The sequence below is a fragment of the Hylobates moloch genome, unplaced genomic scaffold, assembly GCF_009828535.3.
Source record: "Hylobates moloch isolate HMO894 unplaced genomic scaffold, HMol_V3 SCAFFOLD_15, whole genome shotgun sequence".
In the NCBI taxonomy this organism is placed as follows: domain Eukaryota; kingdom Metazoa; phylum Chordata; class Mammalia; order Primates; family Hylobatidae; genus Hylobates; species Hylobates moloch.
The window spans coordinates 68,924,450-68,941,535 of NW_026652290.1; the positions used below are offsets into that span (position 1 = coordinate 68,924,450).

The 17,086-nt window shown below is 37.7% G+C and overlaps 1 long non-coding RNA gene across 2 annotated transcripts in view; it reads left to right on the forward strand.

Annotated features, from left to right (window-relative positions):
• The window catches only part of LOC116483960 (uncharacterized), a 51,270-nt gene that overhangs the window by 23,870 nt on the left and 10,314 nt on the right, over positions 1-17,086 (forward strand). For both annotated transcript variants that reach the window (XR_009210066.1, XR_009210067.1), the window contains 2 exons: positions 14,599-14,739; positions 16,410-16,515. This is a non-coding gene — a long non-coding RNA (uncharacterized LOC116483960). The remainder of the gene's footprint in view (positions 1-14,598; positions 14,740-16,409; positions 16,516-17,086) is intronic.

The following is a 17,086-nucleotide window of genomic DNA, read 5'->3' on the forward strand; positions in this document are numbered from 1 at the left end:
AGATAAAATCTGCTTATTTTTAATCCTGAGCAATTTGACTCCAGAAAATAAACTTAGAACAATATTTAAAAAGTTAAATCCTAATGATGAGACATTCTTATTTTACAAAAGTAGCCTTGTACTTAGGAGTCCATATGAGGCACAAGATTATATTCAGTTGTTCTTTCTCAATTGTTTTGTAACTTTATATTTACCTGACTTTTAAAATGAAAAGCCACTTTTCTAACTCAGTAAATTATCACTCTCTTAATTGTGTCAAGTCTCAATTATTTAAGGACAAGTTATGAGCTGAAATCCATAATTCTTTGCTTCAACAAACATTTGATTTAGTTTGACAAAATTTTTTTGAGCACTTATTGAACATCAGATGCTAAACTGAGAATAGTATAGTTGAGGATATAAAGATGAATAAGCATGGTGCCAACACATGGAAGTCTGCAGTCAATGAAGGAGAAAGCATGTGAGTGAGAAAACAACATTGTGTATTACAGGTGCCAAAAATGGGAGACTGGGGAGAGAAGGCAGTGTGTGATAGTTTTCTAAGATTCAATGTGTGACTGTCACACAAGGGGTGTGTGTGTGTGTGTGTGTGTGTGTGTGTGTATGAAAGAGAGAGGAGGGAGAGAGAAAGAAGAAATAATTCCAAGTATGGGCAAATACAGCTCATTGGATTCTCAGAACTTGTTAGAGCTGGAGTCTACAACGTAGAGGAAGAAATGGTCTAGTATGAAATGAAGCTGGAGAAAGACAGTGGAAAATCTCCACCCAAGTGCAAATCACAGCCACCAAAACCAGACCTACTGAATCAAAATCTAGAGGTAGGTCCTGGGGATCTACATTTATAACAAGTTCCCGGTGTGCTTCTTACACTGACTCAAGTTGAGATGCCATCCACGGCAGATGGTGGGGAAACTCTGAAGGCGTTTCCTCTTCCCTCTGTTCTTAATTATTATTCCTACCATTAATTAGCCCCACCCAGTGGACTGAGGGGCTTAGATCATGGCTCAGTATCACTTAGCCATGACAGTGACATGGGCAAGAGGGGAGGACATGAACACTCCCATCTATGAAAGGTAACAGCCACCGCTATTGACACATCTGCCCATTTGGTGAGTATACAGTCATTACTTTTTCAATGTAATTGCTGGTTTTCTTGTCTGAGGACAAATTTTAGAGTGTTTGGCTTTGATGTTTCCAAGTTCTCTATAAAGCTTGTTTAAAAAATCATTTTTAGTGATTGGTTTTACATTCACCTGTACTCGTACTTGACTGTTTCTTACTGTAGATGGATTACAGTAAATCCTTTCTAAATGCAAAGATTATACTTTTATGACGTTACATGCGATATAGCATATGCCAGAAATCTGTGAAAATGAGGTTTTAATTCAGCAAGAGGAGTAGCTTGATAATGTCTCATCAAGAAAAATGCAGAGGGGTACATCAGGGCTTCTGCTGGTGCACTCGATGTATGAAGATGTGCTTCCACCTGAGGCAGCCACGTGCCTCTGCTCATATGCTTTCTCTTGCAGGTTTAACACGGATGGCTGTGAGTTGGCTTAATCTCAGCTGGCAACTGTGAGATGTTCATACAATCCCTCACAGTGGTCTCTGGGATTATGCTAAACAGAGCAATTTCCTTGCCCTCACGAATCAAAAGACTTGCATGGCAAACAAAATTAAATACCAAATTTCTATTTCATGACCAAGGCGGGGGGAAAAGTTTCGATGGTTACTGTTTCATGCTCAACGGCTTTTAATCTTACTAAAGTCTTTTTCTAAAGTGCTGTTGTACTGGAAAGGAAACTAACCTTGGGAATTAATTTGCCTTTATTGGATTAACTTGCTACTTACTGCGCTCCTTCAGTGCTACTTGGTTTTTTAAAAAATTGCAGCCAAGGGAGTTTGGGTGTTAGAAGCTGAACCCAAAATGTTTTCCCTCTGAAAGCTCCTCCCACTCTCTTTGTGGGTGCTACTCCATCAAATTCCAAACAGTCTAAAGGAGGACGATCTCCTGCCAGGCCCTCCTCAAACTTCAACTCCCCAGATTATCACATTTAGTCGCCCTTCCTCATTCCTTCTGTAAGTGTTTCACATTCATCTGCCCTAAATAATATTGTACTTTAGAACCAACTATGGCTTAGGCTGAGGTTGCCATGAAACTTTTGAGCTGTACCCAACTCTAATTCTCAGTAATCCGTGGAAACAGATAATCCTTTTCCACAAAACGAATAAGAACAAATGTAATTCTTCAGGGCGAAAAATCAAGGCCAGTTATCTTCCTCATTCACCCAGTAACACAAAACAAATCAGATGAACCAAATTTATAATTAAATGTGGGCTAACTTTAACAACAAAAATTATTAAAATGCTATTTCCAAGGTCTTGACTGGCACATATCCCCTCAGGTATCGTCAGAAAGAGAAGTCTGTATATCTCAGTTTGATTAAATTACATTTCTGGGCCGGGCGCAGTGGCTCACACCTGTAATCCCAGCACTTTGGGAGGCTGAGGCAGGCAGATCATGAGGTCAGGAGATCAAGACCATCGTGGCTAACACGGTGAAACCCCGTCTCTACTAAAAATACAAAAAATTAGCCGGGTGTGGTGGCTTGTGCCTGTAGTCCCAGCTACTCGGGAGGCTGAGGCAGGAAAATGGCGTGAACTCAGGAGGTGGAGGTTGCAGTGAGCCGAGATTGCGCCACTGCACTCCAGCCTAGGCGACAGAGTGAGACTCCATCTCAAAAAAAAAATAAAAAATAAAAAATAAATTATATTTCTGTATCAAGGCACATTAGTATGACCTATTAGATTTCCTTGCCGGAAATTGATGTTGAGCAGTAGGAGGTAAGTTTGAGAACCAGTTATTCACATACTAACAGCACAAATACTGAACCATAAGCCAGGAAATAACTTACCTCTGGTAAGGAGAGGGCTTCGTATTAATTTTCAGGACTCATTAAAGGCTCTTTTAAGCTGCTGCTGAAACTTTCTAAATGCTGTCTGTATCCTCCTGCTAGTTGAAATAACCATTTTTTCAAACATGAAAAAATTCCCAATTCCAATTTTTGGTGACCATTTTTCAAAAAGGGAAGAAGATAAATGTAATTAAACAGAGTAGGAAATATTTTTTGAAGAGCTGAGTACATATGATGCATCAGGAACCATGCTTGTTGCCTTGCTTGTGTGTACACTCAGTGCACTCTTGCAGTCTCCAGATGTTCCTAGGGCTCTCTGCACATAGAGGCACAGGGAGCTTTTGAAAATGTCAATATCAAGGGCTGTGCCACTGATAAATCAGAATGCCTGGGATGGGATCTGGGCATCACTGTTTAAGAGGCACCCAGGGGATTGTAATGTGCAGCCACAGGTGAGAATCACTGTATTTGAGCTCAACAGGAAAGCTGTGGTTGGAGTGCAGTGAGAAAAACTGGAAGGAGAGGATTAGAGGGTATAGTTAGGTAGACTATGGTTTGAATTTGGGGTTTTAATGTGAGGGACTCCAGAAGCAATTGGAGAGTTTTAATTAGAGAAGTGGCATGACTTATTTACCAGTAACATAGTTTAATAGACTTTTCTTAGAATCTAACCATGTATAAACTTTAAAGAAAAATAGTTATGTGGACTGCAAATAACTTCCTTGTCATTTAATTTTAGGAATGTAAGACCACAGGATAGGCAGATTCCAACCAAGAGGAAAGCTAGTATGAAAGAACAAAAAGGAAACTAGCTCAGAAATCAGGAGCCCCAACTCCTTTAGGCAACAGCTTGAGTCACTGTTTCAAGAAAAAAAGAAAATCATTTATCCTTTCAACACATAGACTCTGACTTTTCTTTTAAAGCTTAATAATTTTAGAATTACATCCTGGTAGTAATTAGCATCAAAATAAGTGAAGGATTTGGCATCTCTGTCAATGAGACATTCAAAATATCATTTGTTAGACTGGGTTTATGCCAGTCTTCAGTAAAAATAGAGTACAACAGGATTCCCAGGCTTTTAGTAAAGAGGCTTTGTCTTGCTGATGACCGAAGACCTTGTTAGGGCTCCTGGGAACTAAGTCCTCAGCATTCCTAGCTCATCTCATTCGCCAGCACCTACAGCATGGCACTTATTATCCCTTTTCCACCTATACCATGAAGACTGTGAAAGTCAAGGTGGAAGCAGCCAGCCTCTTAATCAGAGCAAACAAGCAGAACCTACTGCCAGTCTGCAGAACTAGACCTTAGATGTCTGCTGAATCTGTGATCCTGAGCTTTCGTTGAAAACCTGAATTATATTTCTGCCTGGTAAAGATGGCCCCAGGCTCAAAATGTTTGTCTTCTGTGGGAATCCAGATTAGAGTTTTCTGTGGCCCTCCCCCATGCTGTACCACTAAATGATGAACAGTTATTGAATGCCCAGAAAGTCCCACTTTGCCCTCCTTTGGCATCCTGCCCTTAGCCCAACCAAAACAATAGCAAAACAAAATAAACAAAAATGGCTTTTTTAATGATCACTGCAAGATTCACCATGAAACTCCTAAAGATGAGTCTCTATAACCATCTTATCCAAGCCAGAGCTGTCTATCATTAAGGTAGAGCAGGACAGAAAAGATCTTTTCTGGTTATAGACTTAATTCTATATCAGATAAGCCCCCTCAGGATCAGTAACCCTGCAAGGTACCCAATTTGGGCTTGTCACCTGGCATGGACATACCAGGAGGATCTCTCTGGAAAAACTCTTGAAATACCCTGGAAAGGGTGATCCTCTGCTTTTTAGTTCTATTATACACACTTCAATTACTGGGAGATACTCTTCAGTATATACGATGTTCTAAAGATTGCTCAAAACTGTGACCTGAATTTTAGGATTCTGTTTTATAGTGGCCAATCTCAGTTGTATTGCTTACTATCATTTTGCATTGCCTACAGGCCATGTTAGTTATATTTCCAAACTCGAGCAGTGATTAGTTGGCCAGAGAAAAGCAGAGTTTCTGTTCTGTGATTTCTCTGCAGTGAAAGGAAATGAAAACAGGAAGTTACAAATGTGCTCCTTAAAGACCTATAATAATATAGAGACATTCAACAAGCAACATTCTTGAACTACAATAATTACTAGGACTTGAACTTCTATAGGTGCTTAATTCTGGCCTTTTTCCTTCTAGATCATCACATTCACTTACCAAGGTCCTGTTTAAGATCACCTGTTTCCAATAACTCAAATAGTCTCTGCCTAGGGTAGGGCACTGGTTCTAAAATTATGGCCCCTGGACCATATCACTAGAGAACTTGTTAAAAATGCCAATTCCTGGGCCCCATCTCAGATTTACTAAATCAGAGACTCTAGGTGTGGGTCTCAGCAATCTATATTTTAACAAGCCTCTGGATTATTGCTCAACTTTGGAACCACTGGCCTAGAGGACTTTTTCACCCACCTTGATGAATCTCTCCTTCCCCATCTGATTCCCTGCAGTAGTTTGTAATGAAAGATGACATTTTAATATCCAGTTATCCCAGCCAACTGTATCCCAGTCCTTGGGACTTTTAAAACTTGCAGTCTTATGCTGGACACTCCAGATAATAGCCAAAAGAAGCCTGAAATTATGACAACGCTCCTGCCCTGTTATTTTTAATTAATGACACTACCTGAGGAAGATCACATAGAGCATATTTGCAACAATCAAATCTTAAGAAAGCCTATTCTTCACCTACTTTCACTTTCTTATCACAATTCATCCCAGCACACAAACGACACAATACAAACTGGTTTCCCAACCACCACAAGAGTTGTTAACCCAAGTCCCTAATCTGTCAAATCTTGCTGCAAAACTCAGAAACTATAACTACAGAGAGACAAGGCTAACTAGAGGGGAACATCATGATGAACTGGCTTCTCAGGTGCTCCTCCTGGGGTTCCTTCTCCAGTAAGGAGTCTTTAGGGTTTCTAAGACCACTCTGCTTACAAGTCCTTTGACTTCATTTGAATACCCTTTAGAAAAGACATACAGATTTTAGGGAAATGTCTGGTAAACAATTGAGATACTGTATTTGATCATATATAAGACCTCTAGAGAGAGAAACAATAAGCTAGAAATTATGTCCCTAAGATACTTTAATGTACTCCAAATTTTCACTATCTGTAAAATGAAACTACGATTAACGCTAACTCTCAAGCCTATATGGAATCCAGATAAATGAGACAGAAAGCCAAAAGTGGATTCTTCAGTCTCCATTTCTATGATCTTCACCTCTCAGCTCCACCTCTATTCTACTTCTGAATCCCCTACCCAATTATTTCCTACCCCTTATGTCCAAAATAGCCCATGTAAAAAGTCCCACTGGACAGAATGATGAATTTGCTAAGTAATATTAGAGTCCTTCATTCATTCTCTATTTGGGGGCATTCTAGAGGATCAACTAGAATTTTCTAATGAGAGATTCTCCAAAAGATGACCCGCAAAATTATTAATAAGGTAGAAAACCAGTAACACTCTCAGAATTATAGGTTTGGCCACCACATTCTTCAAGTTGTTACGTGCCTCCCAAATGTACTAATTCTAATTCTAACTTTATCATTTCAGTGAGCTAGAATTGTAGTGTGGTTAAAGTAATATAATAAACAAGAAAACTTTTGGACGTGATGAATGTGTTTATTAACTTGATTGTGATAATGCTAATATAAGTGTATATATATATACACACATATATATGTATATATATATAGGGAGGAAACATAATAAACTTATCTTGAAAATGAAATACAGTGAATCTAAATTTACTCAATGAATCTAATCTAAATCTAATCAACTAAATCTAATCAATGAATCTAAAATTAAACAATTCATCAGAATTTTCTCATTCAAATCCACTTGAGGGCTTTAATATTTTTTAAATTATCATTTAAAAACAGGACTGCGTGGCTTAAGAAAAGCTATTTTTAGGCTCGGCACAGTGGCTCACGCCTGTAATCCCAACACTTTGGGAGGCCAAGGTGGGTGGATTACTTGAGGTCAGGAGTTCGAGACCAGCCTGGCCAACATGGTGAAACCCCATCTCTATTAAAAATACAAAAATTAGCTGGGCATGGTGGCAGGCGCCTGTAATCCCAGCTACTTGGGAGGCTGAGGCAGGAGAATTACTTGAACCCGGGAGGCAAAGGTTGCAGTGAGCGGAGATCGTGCCATTGCACTCCAGCCTGGGCAACACAGCAAGACTCCATCTCAAAAAAAAAAATCTTTTTTTAAAAAACCCTTTATAAATGCTTATTCACACTAGCACAATAGTTTGCCATGAAATAAATGTTTATGCTAAGTTAGTCATACACATTATATTGTAATATATCTCTCTTGGTAAAATGGGAAAATTATTTGTTAGTATGACTTTGGATTGCTCTATTAAGTGACATTAAAGAGTTTTTTAAATTGCAAATTTCCTATGAAGGAACAAAAGAGAATAAAGTTGCTGCATTTGGAAATAAATGATATTTAATATAATTGTTACATAGTTTTTGATGTCGCAGATACTGCATCAGGAACTGATTGGATAAGAATCAGTCACCATCAGTTCCTAATGCATTGCCTTCAGCATCTAAACAAGCACCAGTAAATACCTCAAGTTAGTTTTGCTGTGATTGTTCATGGTCATCCAATAAAATACACAGTCTTAATTTAACCCTGAAGAGAAATGTTTCTTCAAGGGAGGTGATCCCAAGATGCTAAAACACCTATCATTTACCACCATTCTTGTGGATTTATCACTGAAACCAGAAGTACAAATCTAGTTGCATGTTTATGCCTATGATACATTCGTACCTTCCTTGCTAAATACATTACTAAGTAAAGCAACCTAAAAGTTGCTGACCATTTTTCTATTTTAGGAGAAAAATGAATAATTTTTTGTTGGTTTATCTTTGCTATTTTTTTTAACTTAAGTGTTTATGGAGATTAAATAGGTATTGCTATTGGAATAAGGATTATTTCCCACTTGTAGCACTAAAATAAATGTTACTATAAGAAAAAGTGCTACAAAGTAATTACTATTAAAAAATACCATAGTAGCTGGGCATGGTGGCTTACTCCTGTAATCCTAGGACTTTAGAAGGCCAAGGCAGGAGGATTGCTTGAGCCCAGAAGTTTGAGACCAGACCAGCCTGGGCAACATAGCAAGACTCATCTCTAAAAACATAATAATAACCAGGAATGGTGGTGCATGCCTACAGTCCCAGCTACTTGGAAGGCTGAGGTGGGAGGATTGCTTAAGCCCAGGAGTTAGAGGTGTCAGTGAGCTATGATCATGCCACTGCACTCCAGCCTGGGCAACAGAGTGAGACCCTGTTTCTAAAAAATAATAATAATAACATGTTAAATTCTACTTTCAATGAGTCTAAATTCACACATATTTCTAGAGTTTTCTGATTGGAAGGTCAACGTGGCTTGACTAGTAGGTTCATTATACTTCACTCACTAATTCATTTATCAAAAATTTATTGAACACCTATTATGTGCTAGGTACTATTCTAAGCACTTGCGATAAAGCAGTGAACAAAACAAAACAGGTACGGTGGCTCACATCTGTAATCCCAGCACCTTTGGGAGGCTGAGGCGGGCAGATCACCTGAGGTTGGGATTTTGAGACCAACCTGGCCAACACGGTGAAACCCCGTCTCTACTAAAAATATAAAAATTAGCCAGGCATGGTGGTGCATGCCTGTAATCTCAGCTACTTGGAAGGCTGAGGCACGAGAATTGCTTGAACCCAGGAAGCAGAGTTTGCAGTGAGCTGAGATCATGCCACTACACTCCAGCCTGGGCAACAGAGTGAGACCCTGTCTCAAAAAAAAAAAAGCAAACCGAAGTCACTTCCTAAGGAATTTTACACACTAATAAAGGGAGTAAACAACTAAAAACTTAATTTATATTATTCTTCATAAAATCAAGAGTTTTCAGAGGAGCAACAGTCTTGAAATAAATATGCTTTGACATGGATTGAACATTATTGGATACAAGTAATTATATAAATTGTGTGGATACTTAACCATATAGTATTGTTGACCTACATAACAGGAGGGCTCTCTGAAAGAAAATGATATTTATTCAGAAATAGAGCATTGCAATGAAAATACGTGTGCCATTGTAAACTATGTGCATATATTCAGGGAGGTAAAGGAAGACAAAGGTTTGTAAAGGAAAATTGAGGAGGATTAGATAATTGTTTTAACATAATTATCCTTGGCTACAAGGATCAATAACAATGGTGGCACTAGTCCAAGGTTGGGCAGGCACTTATTCGGCAAATGTCTTTAAAGAATTATTTTTTTGTGCAAGTTTCTGGTTTTTGCAAAGTCTTTCATGATAGTTTTTGTTATTAGGCATTTATGAACGAGAATCTTCTCTTCATATTTTTTTCCCCAGCTCTATTTGTCAGGGTAGTTTTTTTTAACATGAGCTACTCTATTTTTATTCTGACAACTTTTACATTTCCCCCTTTTTGATCAATATCTTTCTCCAAAAACAACACTGATCAATTATCCTATATTTAGATTTTGATATCCCTCAGTGCCTGGCCTGGCTGGATCTGGCCCAGGTTGCTGGTCTGGTCTTGTATAGGAGGGTGTGAATGGCAGCTGGGAATCCGCGTTAAAGCCCTTTTAAAGCCACATTTGAGCAACAAAGAAGGTTTGAAGGGAGAGGCTCTCAGGCTAAGTCTACCAGGAGTCCATTATTAAGTTCAATTTTGTCTGTTTTGTAGCCTTTGGCTATCACTTCAAAGTGTTGGGACATCATTATTCTGTTAGAAGTTGTATTTCTGAAAAAATGTAATGAGTAACAGATACAAAATTCGAGAAAGGGAAATTCAAAGTAAGATTAATAGTAATATGACAATCCCAGTTTGCATGTAGTTTAAAGCCATGAAACCTATGCTTACAGGCAACCAATCAAATAAATCAAACGACCATTATCCTGCCAAAAGGAAAAGGTAGACATTAAGAGGGGTAAGAGTCTCATCATAATATGGAATCTTGTTCTGACATCTTCGGAAAAGCTCTCTGTGGTGTAAAAACTTCAACTTCTTGTCCTGGTTTTCAGTTTAAATATCTCTGTTTAAGGAATTGGAGAGTTTGGTGAACTTTTTCTGGGACCCTTACATCAGGCACGAGACTTGTTTCTTAAAATTCATCTAGTTTCAGCTTATGAAGCTTTAGGAATAGAAGTTCAGTGTTTAATAATTTCAAGGAAAAAAAGTTGAATTGGAGGGATCTGGAAGAATTCATGATCTAGTCTAGTTTATAGGTTGATAACAAGGACTTAAAATAATACACAGAGCTACAATCTAATAACAGGTGTATTATAACTCTCCTTTAGAAACATAACTTTTTCTTTCTAAATTGGTCACTTAGGAATCTCGGATTTAAAAACCTCTTGAGGCTAGGAAGCCTAGCCAAAGTAGACTTTAGATTTTATCTACAGTCTTAAGGTTCCTGGACCTGTCAGGAAGTGAAATTTTTAATCTATTCACTTTAATGCTGAAAACCCTTGAAGCCAGGCATTCTATGTGCATTTTCAAATATGATATTCCAGTCAAAGCCTTAGTAATATAACTAATGTTGCCAGCTATAAAGAGAAAGCAGATTTTTATTGGTTTAATTTATTTGGAAATTTTCATCAAGACATGTAATTTATGTCTATTAATTCCACATAACATAACTTTAAAATCTCAAATTATATGAAAATTTATTTATAAACATTTATCTCTTTAACATTACCTAATTTATTTATTTTTAACAATTTTATGAAAATTACTTATGAAAACTGAGATATTAGAAAAAGCTCTAGTCATCATTTCAAGTTATTTTCCTGTTAACCATTGTTTAGCCTGTGAATATCAGGTGCTCACCTAAATAAGAATCTTAAAGTTAAATATATGGATATTTGACTGATAAATACAGCTGTTTTTATTAAACCAACAATATTAAATTAGTCTTATCAAGCAATTACACAAACAAAGATCATTCTGTTTTAGGCTGTGTCAAACCTTGAAACCTTAAAACGTCTAGCAGAGACGAATATGAAACTGTCTGACCAGTAGACCCTGGGAAAAATGTAGTCAGACAATTTTGAAGACATTTTTATTTTTATTTTACCAATGATTTTAAAACTAGCTTATTTAAAGATTTTCTTAAGTCACATGAACTAAAAGGCATTTGGGTTAATTACCATGTATTTTATATGAGTGCTCCATTTATCTAAGCCAATCTGAATAGAATTTCCTAAGAGATGTCTGACTATACCAGATTTTAAAATACAGACACAACATATAACATGATATATACACATATGCATAAACATACCTAAACACATATATACACAAAGATCTTATAGCTTTCATTTTAGAATTTTAGTCACAAGACAGTGAAACATACAAAATCACTGGTTTATAAAAGACAATTGGATCCATATTACGTTCCTGACAAAATGTAACCCATTTATGTAGCTAAAACTATTATTTCTCTTGATAAGTAATCTAATGAAGTTTATGGACCAAAATTTTGGGTAAAGCAGTTTCCGTAGTAGTTTGATTTATTAAAAAAAAAATTATCTTTTTTTAGTTTCAAATAAGTTTAGGGTTAAATTTTCAGTGTTTATATTTTAGCTAGAACTGGCTGAATTGTACAAGAAAAACGGATCTCCAAGTGGCCTTGAATTTTTAGTAACAAATCACTCTTTTCATTTGCTCTTCTTGTTTGCTTGACTAGTTAATGTGAGTGGAGAAGCATTTTAGCAAGGTTTTTTTTTTTTTTTTGGCTTTTTCTTTTTGGCCCCTGCATGTCAGGCAATGAAATATTTATGCCAGACAGAGACACCTTATTTTATTGCTCTGAGCTCGAGATTTTGACCTGTTTGATCTGAGAGCCTAAGTTTTATATACATTTATGTAGTTACAGACTATCAATCCTTCAATTAACTGCTCCATTGCCCTAAGCAATTGTTAGTCAGACACACCTAAATGTACATTAAAAGGGATTACTCTTCGGTTTAGATTGTTGGTTACCATGAAGCTGTTGTAATTTTTAAAGTCATTAATTTGAAAACCCTCTAAGGTTTTTTTTTTTTTTTCAGTGTTGTCTAGAATGCCACAATCATTAAGTTTTATCTCAGCACCTGTAGAAAAGTCAGCATATTCAAAATAGGCAGGAAAAAAATAGAGAGAGATAGATAACTTGGCAAGTTCTACATGTTAACTGCATAGTTCTAGAGGTTTTTAGACAGTTTGAACAATGACCATTTGGGCTCTGAATCTTCCCTGATGTAATTTGCTCATCAGTTTAGAAATGTGCACAAGTATAGGCCATTTAGAAACGTGCGTAAGTATGGGCCATAACATAGCTGGCTGGGGTCCCAGAAGACCTCGTATACCTTAATGTTTGAGGATCCCATTCTGTTTCTTATCAATCTCTGATGAGCAAAGAACATCCTATAAATCCTGTTACAGAATGTCACCAGTTTGGACTGATGTTTTAGATGGTGGCAACTGCACTAGGGGCTTTTAATTAGCTATCCAGCACACACCATTTAGGATGTTTATTTTTGCTCTTGGAAGATTTTTAGAAGCAAGCAAGGGAAAGGAGTGAAATAATTTACAGATGCACACAACCAAGCTAAAATGAAATTAAGATAAGAGTATTCACTAAAATGTTAACCCAGGTGTGCAGATGAAACAAAATATTCAATTAAGCATACAAAAAGAACCAAAAGTAAATTCACCAGGTAAGATGTGCCTCAAAGACAGAATGTAAACTCCACAGAAACAAGATTACTCAAACCAAAAGGACACTTGTCTTTTATACCAAAAATGACTTGTCAGAAATACATATATATATCTTATTATCGTAGGAGGCATGTAAGGTCTTTTATGTAAGGTGGCCTTGTAACCAAACCAAATCCTGAATAAAGTCAAGAGTTTCTACCAAAATGAGGGAAGCTCAGCCTGAGAAAAGACTTACCAGGGCAGAAGTAAGCCATGGAAGCAGAAAGCTCAAAGGTCTCAAATGAGAACTGCATACCAGTCCCAGAAATCACCTGTTCCTTCTGATAGTGATCCTTTCTCAGGTCCCACTTCTGGATGCCGTTTATATCAACTTAAATGGCAATCAGAGAGAAGCTTTCTTAAAAATATGATATGAATTTGGAATAAGTAATTGCATTCCAATGGGAATACATGTGCCATAGTAAACTATTGCATATTCAGAAAGGTAAAGGAAAACAAAGATTTTTAAAGAAAAAATTAGGATTACCTAATTGTTTTGAGATAATATCTTTGGCTACAAGGATTAATAACAAGAGTGACACCAGTCCAAGGTTGGACAGGCAGCTACTGAGCAGGTTGCAGTTTTTGTAGTCTTTTGTGATAGTTTTTGTTTTCTGGCATTTATGAATGAGAATCCTGTCCTCATGTCCTTTCCCAGCTCAGTTTGGCAGAGGGGTTTTTTTTGGCACAGCAACTCCATTTTGATTCTGACAACTATCACACTATATACTGTACAGATGTTATGTATATCTATTTTATGGGCTTAGCTGAATATGTTCCCTGAAGGGAGAAAAGGCTACTATGCAGAATCTCTGTATTCACTTTCCTGCAGGTAATGTGAAACATAAATTTAATGTTTATTATATATAACTCAAATATAAACCATATGGCCCAGTTTCAGTGGAGTGTTGCATTAAAAAGAAATACAGGCCAACGGCCATAAGTCATTCAAAAAATAGTTTCCACTTCTATCTATATCTGAAGAAGAGCATAAGCAAAAAACAATTTATAACCTTCAGCACTACTTCTAGGAATCTCTTCTGGTTCTTAATGCCCCCATATTTGCTCAATGTCTATTTTCTAACCCTTAAAAGCCCCAGCCTATTTGGCTTATCTGTATCTCTTTTCTTCCTCCTTTCCTCCCACCTCTCTGGTTTTCTCTCTCCCTCACTCTCATTTTTCTCTCCCTACCCACCCTTACAGATCAGACCCTTAGCTTTTCATTCTATTGATTCCTTCCATTCTTCCTTGCCTGCCATACTCAACTCTGTTTCATTCTCTAGACATTTACATAGCTAGCTCTTACTTTGTCTCCATGCTTTTTAAGAAACACCTTCCCCAACTGCCCTATTTAAAATATCCCATCCAATCCATCACTTTCTATCCCCTTATCTGGCTTTTTCTTCATAGTATCTAACACTACTTGACATTTGGTTACATATTTGTTTGTTTGGAGTTTTTTATTGTCTGTCATTTCTACCAGAATAGAGGTACCTGAGAGCTGGAACTATATAGTGTTCACTATGTTATCCCTAGTACCTAGACCATTACCTGGCACATAGTGGGCCGTAGAAATTATTTGGATAGTAAGTGGATTAATGAGAAATGAGTGGTTTGTATTGGAAATCATCATTTTAATTCTCCTTTCCAGAGAAATAGTATATATCTGAATATGAAAGTTTAGAAACCCTTCTAGTTAGGTCTTCAGGCCTTTTCTCCATCTACAGTCTCTTCTGAGGGAAAGTAGAGATTGAGTATTTAGTTTCATATCTTTAAATACTATCTATATGTTAATGAATCACAAATTTATAACTCTAGCCTGACTATCCCTTGTGCTCCAGACCAATATATGCAATTCTTGGATTGGACTGATTGAGAAGGAAGGGGATCCTGAATGTTACAATACCCATACGTAAGAAGACAGTGATAAAGCTGGGGACATTCAGCCTCTAAGTTTTGGTGAGTTTTTGTCCTCTGCACTCTTGTCTGAAGAGATTAACCCTGCAGCACCTGAGGAAAGTATAATGACCTCCCCTGAGGCAGTTGCCATGCAAGACAATGCTGAGTCTTCTCACCACTCACCGCCCCTCCCACTCCTCTTTGCTTCTAGACCTATAATTAAACTTAAGTCCCAGCAGGCATCTAAAGATGAGGTACAAAGTGTGGCCCATGACCAGGTGTGCTGTACTTCAAAAGAACTACAGTACTTAGGTTTTCTAACTTACACAGACAGAAATCCATGGAACATGTGTGGAAAGGAATATTAAGGGTATGGAATAATGGTGGAAGGAACATGAAATAAGATCAGGTCAAATTTGTTGATATGGGCTCGCTAACCAGAGATTCTGTGTTTAATGTTTTAGCTTGGGGAATTAGAAAGGGCTATAATTGTTTGACTGGTTGGTTGGTTGATTGGTTGACTTAAACATGGATCAAAAATAGCCCACCATTAGCAAATTTGAAATGCCCCATATCCCTCAGTTTAATATAGAGGAAGGGGTGGAAAGGCTTAGGAAAATTGGAATGTTGGAGTGGATTTTTCATTTAAGACCTACTAACCCATCCTAGAATGGTCCAGTAAACATATCTTTCATCACAATTAAAAGAAATAAATTTGTGAACAGAGCCCCAGCATCCTTGAAGAGCTCTGTGATTGCTCTTTTCCACAGGCCAGATTTCACAATGGGAACTGCAGTTACTGAACTGGGAAACCTAAATGCAATGGGAATAATTCGATTCTGGGATGGGAGGGGCCAAGTGGCAGCATTCAACCCCCAAAGGCATGGTAGGCATGATTACCAGAATGAACAGCAGAGTCAAAGCAGCAGTTAAAATAACGTGGCTCACACAGACCTATGACATTGGCTATTTGATCATGGTGTTTATAGACGTGAAATAGTTAGGATGCCTGCTAAGTTCTTACTTGATCTGTATAAGCAGAAAAGTTCTACGTCAAATGAATAAAAGTCAAACCTGAACCATAAAAAGAGTACAGCCACTCAATCGATTCCCAGACTTAAGCTGGTTTACAGACCCAGAACCCCCTGAATGAAGGGGAAGCCAGGTACTCTTGAAGAAAGACTTTGATACACTGCCAAAAATTAATAATATTTCTCTCAGCATACCACAAACGGATCCATGGCCTTTTACCAAGGGAACTGTGAATTTGGGAAAAGGAAATAATCAGACCTTTTGGGGATTACCAGACATAGGCTCTGAACTGACATTAATTCCAGGAGATCCAAAAGTCACTGTAGCCCACTAGTCAGAGTAGGGGCTTAAGAGAAATTGGTTTAATTCAGACCTATCTCACAATGTGTCCAGTGGGTGCCCAAAGCCATCCTATGTTTTTTTTCTCCATTTTGGAATGCATATTTGGAATAGACATACTCAGCAACCGGCAGAATCCCCACATTGGTTCCCTGAACTCTGGAGTAAGGGCTATTATGGTGGAAAAGGCCAAACAGAAGCCACTAGAACTACCCATACCTAGGAAAGTAGTCAGCCAAAAGCAATACCACATCCCTAGAGGGATTTCAGAGATTAGCACCACCATTAAGGACTTGAAAGATGTGGAGGTGATGACTCCTACCACATCCCCATTCATTTTTCCTATTTGTCCTGTACAGAAGACAGATGGATCCTGGAGAATGACAGTGGATAATCATAAACTTGACCAAGTGATGACTCTAACTGCAGCTGTTGTACTAGATATGGTTTCATTGCTTGAGCAAGGTAACACATTCCCTGGTATTTGTCATGCAGCTATTGATCTGTCAAACACATTTTTTCTCAATGCCTATTAGTAAAGACCCCCAAAAGCCGTTTGCTTTCAACTGGCAAAGATAGCAATACACCTTCACTGTTCTACCTCAAAGGTAAATATCACAGTAGTTCATTACGTTATACCATTATGCTGATTGGACCTAGTGAGCAAGAAGTAGCAACTACTCTACCACTTATTGATAAGACATTTGCATATAAGAGGGTAGAAAATAAATCTGACAAAAATTCAGGGGACTTCTACCTCAGAGAAATTTCTAGGGGTCCAGTGTTGTGGGGCATGTTGTGATATCCCTTCCAAGGTGCATCTGACCCCACCTACAACCAAGAAAGAGGCATAATGCCTGTTGGACCTCTTTGGATTTTGAAAGCAATATACATTGCCTTATTTGGGTGTGTTATTCTCACTATTTACTGAGTGCCTTTTTGTAAGATATCCCTGAAGGACAGTGGTGAAGGGAAATCTGCCCAGTAAGAAGAATACCTGGTTGTGCACTTTGCTTAGCAAGAAACATGGCCAGAT